The 6,252-nt window shown below is 47.0% G+C and overlaps 1 long non-coding RNA gene across 1 annotated transcript; it reads left to right on the forward strand.

Annotated features, from left to right (window-relative positions):
• LOC106813426 lies at nucleotides 1-2,417 on the forward strand. Its single transcript, XR_001394469.1, has 2 exons — nucleotides 1-1,495; nucleotides 1,537-2,417. It is a non-coding gene; the product is annotated as an uncharacterized LOC106813426 (long non-coding RNA).
• The last annotated feature ends 3,835 nt before the right edge of the window (nucleotides 2,418-6,252 follow it).

A 6,252-nucleotide genomic window follows, 5' to 3' on the forward strand; every position in this document is an offset into this window, starting at 1 on the left:
TGCAGGCATTAAATTGAGGCGCTAGGCAAGCTGCAGGCATTAAACTGTGCGCCAGGCAAGCTGCAGGTGTTAAACTGTGCGCTAGGCAAGCTGCAGGCATTAAACTGAGGTGCTAGGCAAGCTGCAGGCATTAAACTGAGGCGCTAGGCAAGCTGCAGGCATTAAACTGAGACGCTAGGCAATCTGCAGGCATTAAATTGTGCGCTAGGTAAGCTACAGGCATTAAACGGAGACGCTAGGCAAGCTGCAGGCATTAAACTGTGCGCTAGGCAAGCTGCAGGCATTAAACTGTGCGCTATAGGCAAGCTGCAGGCATTAAACTGTGCGCTGGGCAAGCTACAGGCATTAAACTGTGCGCTAGGCAAGCTGCAGGCATTAAACTGAGGCGCTAGGCAAGCTGCAGGCATTAAACTGTGCGCTGGGCAAGCTACAGGCATTAAACTGTGCGCTGGGCAAGCTACAGGCATTAAACTGTGCGCTATAGGCAAGCTGCAGGCATTAAACTGTGCGCTATAGGCAAGCTGCAGACATTAAACTGTGCGCTGGGCAAGCTACATGCATTAAACTGTGCGCTATAGGCAAGCTGCAGGCATTAAACTGTGCGCTGGGCAAGCTACAGGCATTAAACTGAGGCGCTAGGCAAGCTGCAGGCATTAAACTGTGCGCTATAGGCAAGCTGCAGGCATTAAACTGTGCGCTGGGCAAGCTACAGGCATTAAACGGAGATGCTAGGCAAGCTGCAGGCATTAAACTATGAGTTACTGAATGCGCGGAGAGAACACACAGCAGCAGCGGCGGCAGTTAGATAGATGCTTGCGTGATAGAGATGTTTGCGAGTGAAGCCCTGACGAGCGATTCTTAATGTAAGTACATTACGCGAAATTGCGCGAAGAATTGCAGACGCTGCTAGAGCGCCCGGCTTCCGTCTGCTAGCCGACTGCCTCTCGTTTGCGTTCACCGATCAATCATTATCAGCATTTGAACGCGCAGCGCGCGGGCGTTTTACGATGAAATTTACGTTTTTAAGTTAGACTGCCCGAGCACGTCCCGCCCAGCACGGTCAGAACAGTGACGCGAGCAGCGCTGCATCCATTCTAGGTACTCATGTGCTGCTGCAGAGCAACGCGGCAGAACAATATTTTTTTTCGGTACGCTCGTAAGAAAATCGTCTGCTGCGTTTGGGCCGCGGCTTAACTCAAGCACTTGTATTAAAAACCGCTCGCGTGCGGTAGGCTTTAGATATGGCTGTCGGTTATCGGGGCGAGTGTAGATTATAGAGGTAAGAGTGCGTTATGGGGCGACGGGGAGTTAGATATGAGAGCGAGGTAAAGGTTTCCGTGAGTTGTAAGTTATGCGTGGGCGTGCGCGAGGTATAGAGAGGTGAGTGTGAGTTTGAGGTGAGCGTGAGTTATAGGTTTCTGTGAGTTGTAATTGATTCGTGAGTGTGAGCTAGAGTTTCTGTGAGTTGTAATTGATTCGTGAGTGTGAGCTAGAGGTTTCTGTGAGTTGTAAATGATCAGTGATGGTGAGTTAAAGGTACATGTGAGTTAGCGGTGAGTGTGAGTTTGAGAGGAGCGTGAGTTTGAGATGAATGTGAGTTAGAGGTAAGCGTGAGTTAGGGGCGCGTTTACGTCTAAGATAAGCGCCAGCAACGTATAGCCAACAGATTTCCTTTCCTGCTACTTTCCTTCCCGTGAGATCGAACATCATATTTAATTATTTATTCTTGTATATACTTGGTCTATGGTACACATGTAATCGGGAACGAGTGTGATCGAAGAAAGGTTGATGCTCCATTATCGGACGCGTTAATTCTTCCTATCCTGTCACAACGACGCGTGATGCCCCGTAACTGCAACGCGGACTGTTACGCAACGAAGCGCGACCGTGCAAGGAGTTAATATACGCTATAATTACTCCTTCCTAACGGATCTTTGTTAATGCTTAAGCCGAGCATTGATTTCGCGCTGCCCGGCCTTAGAAAGCGTACGGATGAATTTCAAATATTAAGCGCAGACGAAGATGTAAAAAAAGTGCGCGGTTAATTTCCTCGCACCAGTGGTAACGCACGCGTATACGTTAAATTCACTAGCTAGGGGCCTTAGGGTCAAAATAGGTCAACATATTTACATGGCGGACAACGTGGAAGGTAGCAGCGCAGGGTGGCAGTTGGTGGCATGCTCTATTGAAGCGCAACTCTAGTTAGTTAAACGTATATTAGCATGTTTTATCGGTTTTACAGAGGCGCGTGTAACTTGCGTAGGATTATGTCTACAGGTGATGATCTTGAACTAGCTTGGTTTTTTCTCTCATACGCACACGAACGTAAAATTGTGTGAAAATAGTCGATATATGACGCTATTATACGAGTTTGGCGTGGCTTTGCTTACGTATAAGGAATAAATCGAATGAAACAATTTCGACCGTTCTGTCTTCATTATGTGGTACTTTTCTTGGCGCCTTTGCTCACAGGTTATCGGCTCAGTGTCATATTTTCAAATGTCGGCTCTAAACGATTCCTTGAGAGCCGCTATTAACTAAGTTGACGTGTTCCATGTACGTGTTTAGACGTGTGACACGTCTCAGTGGGTTCGCGTTAGGAAGCTACAAGGAATGCTTCTATTTTGGACCGTTCGTAAAATTCCATTTTGTTGATTGCGAAACGAAAAAGAGTGGAAAGCACCCCATCTCTCCTTCTCCCCCTCTCCCCCTCTCCCCCCACAACTCATCCAAACCCACAACTTTCGTTGACTACACGACAAATGCGATTTCCCCCTATCACCGACGATTGCATCGCTAGACGGAACATTGCTGGCGAAATTTTAACCATTACGATGCATTCAAAGACAAAATGGACGCACGTAATCGGTAACGATTATGACCGAGATAAGCGAAAAGGACTCCACGTATTCTAGCTTTCCCTATCGCTCCGCACTGATCTATATTTAACTTCTAATCGTTCCGCGAGAACCAATTTTTTTACGCATTTGTTGACCTTTGTCGAATAATTTGCCATTACGGAGTAGAGATAGTTGACATTTAGGTCAGAACCAGCATTAAGTAAATGCCTCGCGTGGATTGTTTGATGGTGAACTCCGCGTGTAAAATAACGCTGTGTGTGCACGTCCCTTGAAACCGATAAATCATTAAAACAAACGCGACCATAACGATTATGGTTTAATAACGTGTATCAGTCGATATTTAATTAAAGACAGAGAGAGTAAATATAAAATTTCACCGTTGAAAATAGTCGTGCATATATGCATCGTGTGCGATTCCGCAGAGGCAATATTATTTGGCAAATAGTCGTTGGCCTGTACCTCCTACGCCACCATCGCCTGTTTCTGCTGCCGCGCAGTACGCTCAGCGCTGAATAGACGTTCGACTGTCATCAACAAGCAACGAGATCTCGCAAGAACGTGAGCTCTCTTTGATCCTCAGTCGTCGGCTATTTATATTATCTACCCTTGACTAGGGGCTCTCATCGGTTTGCTCCTTCGTTCCTGCGAGACGACCTGTGCGTCTAGTTTTTATCATCAGTTACTGCTGATGTGATGGAATGATCGAGCGATATCATCTACTATCCCCAGCAGGCCTAACCTAACTTTTCTCTCGACGACACGTACATTTCAATTTTGTTTTAAAGAGCCTAACGTACCCAACACACTTCTATAGTGATTGGCATCGTATATAATTATATATATATATATATATATATACATTAGTGAATGAAAATAACATTCTCACACTCTTGTTCGTGTAGCTTCCCTTGCCAGCCGTTCTTGCACACGTACCCATTTAATTCGTACAGGCGATGAACCTGCAATAACGCTCCCTCCCTCCCTGGTCCCGCGACGTCACTTAATACCCCCACCACCACCACCACAGAACTCCCAAGCGTCACGTTATATATGTCAGAACGAAGTGGTTTTCCTGTATATCATGTGAAAGCTGATCGTTGGCAATCCATTAATATGTATATATATATATATATATATATATATATATATATATATACTACTACCTATCTACCCGATGAACACATCTACAACTTACGTATGATTACTACATCACGTTGCGTCGGGATAAGAATACTACGGCCAGCCCTCCCGAGGCAGCAGTATATCCATGTGCGCTAATTTTATGATCTGTAACTCTATTACCTCGAACTGCTGCGAGATAAAAGGAGCTGCGTTGGCTGTTGCTATAAAGCGTTCGCAGCATCACGGACACACGCACACCTACATGATATGGCTCTAAATTAACGAGTCGTGGAGTGCCTCCGAATATGTGAGAAATAACATTCGATTTACAACGTGGCTAGGTGGGGATTTCGCACGAGCGATAATGAAGTGATACGGAATATGCGCTAGACGTCATGCCTGGCGGCGGGCACGTTTTTTAAGCTGTTTGTTGATTGTTGTTGTTTCTTTCGTTTTTGCCGTAGCATTGACTCATCAGAAGAGGCAAAGTTCTTTATTAGTTTTGACATAGGGACTTGAACATAGGGGGCGAAAGAAACATGTTGCTGAACTGTTTTCATTTATTATCTTAATGCGTCGTTCGACGATGTAGGCCTGCACAGACACAATGCGCGGCACCGCACCGCACGCACGCACGCACGCGCACATATAACACGCAGGCACGCGGTGGCGAATGAAACGCACGCCACACGCCCGGACACGTACATATAAACACGCAAGCAGTTCGGCGCACCGCGACCTGGCACACACGCACGTACACGCCCTATATAACACGCAAGGCACGCGCGCACGCACGCAACACACGCACGTACACGCACAGTATTAAACACCCGGCACGCACGCACCGCGCGGATGTCGCCCCGCACACGCACATCCCGTACGTACCGCACATATAAACACGCAGGCACGCACGCACGCCCACGTCACACGCAACATATAAACACGCAGGCACGCACGCACGTACACGCACATATAAACACGCAGGCACGCACGCACGCACCGCGACACCGCATCACACAGAGCCGCGAAAGGAAGAATGCAAAGAAGGCCAGAATATATACGGGTTACACTTCTCTAGACCACACCGCGACGTCGCAGCAATTCACATCAATATTCCACCGACATACCGTCGCGTGTTCCCGTACCCGCACTGAGTCTGTCAACGTGCATGTACTCTCTCTCTACACTGCGTCGTCATACACACGAGTATGATCGCATATCCTCGTGCATGTGGAGTAGAGAGGAAATTGAACAATATTGTTGCATCCTAGCAACAACCTCCCGGCGACTGCGCTCGCCATGAATGTCATCTGATGAAACTGGGCGAGTTCCAAGAAGCTCGTTTTCCAGGTAAAGCACACAGACACACAGACGTGCGCGCGCGCGCGCACACGCACACACACACACACACACATGCACACACACACACACACAACACACGCCGTACCACACACAATACACACACACCAACACACACACACACACACCATTTTACACAAAAAACACACACACCACACACACACACACCATTACACACAATCACACACACACACACACAGACACACAACACACTACACACATTACACTCTCTCTCTCTCTCTCACCACACACACATACCACTATTCTCTCTCTCTCTTCTCTCTCCTTTCTCTCACACACACACACACACACACACACACACCGATCGACGCTAGAAATAGACTTACGTTAGTCTTTGAAAAAACACAAACGAAAATCAGTTAGTAGTCGAAATTGAGCAGCACGGCGGCGAGCGGCATCTGCATTGATAATGACAAGCAATTCGAGAGCACGCGCCTCATGTAACGGACTTAATGCTAACGCGTCACCGTACACCTGCTTAACAGTCGTTTGATAAGCCGCAGCGAGTCCCGCTTTCATTGAACAGTCTCTTCCGGACAGCTAATAAATAAATAAATAAACAAATAACATATGAGTGTATATATAATATGTGGTGTTTTCTAGTGTGTGTGTGTGTGTGTGTGTGTGTGTGTAGTTGTGTGGTGTGGTGTGTGTGTGGTGTTGTGTGTATCACTCTACCACACCGATCAACACACTACAAGGTGAGGACCCGCGCGCGCAAGTGAGTACATACGACGCACGACGACACTATCACACACCACACACACACACGGCAACGACGCGAAGTCCTTGGAACATACGACGACACATATTATATATATATATATATATATATTATATATATATATATATATATAATATGCACACCGGCGCTAACCTCATAGAGAGC

Source organism: Priapulus caudatus, unplaced genomic scaffold, assembly GCF_000485595.1.
Source record: "Priapulus caudatus unplaced genomic scaffold, Priapulus_caudatus-5.0.1 Scaffold770, whole genome shotgun sequence".
Lineage (NCBI taxonomy): Eukaryota > Metazoa > Priapulida > Priapulimorpha > Priapulimorphida > Priapulidae > Priapulus > Priapulus caudatus.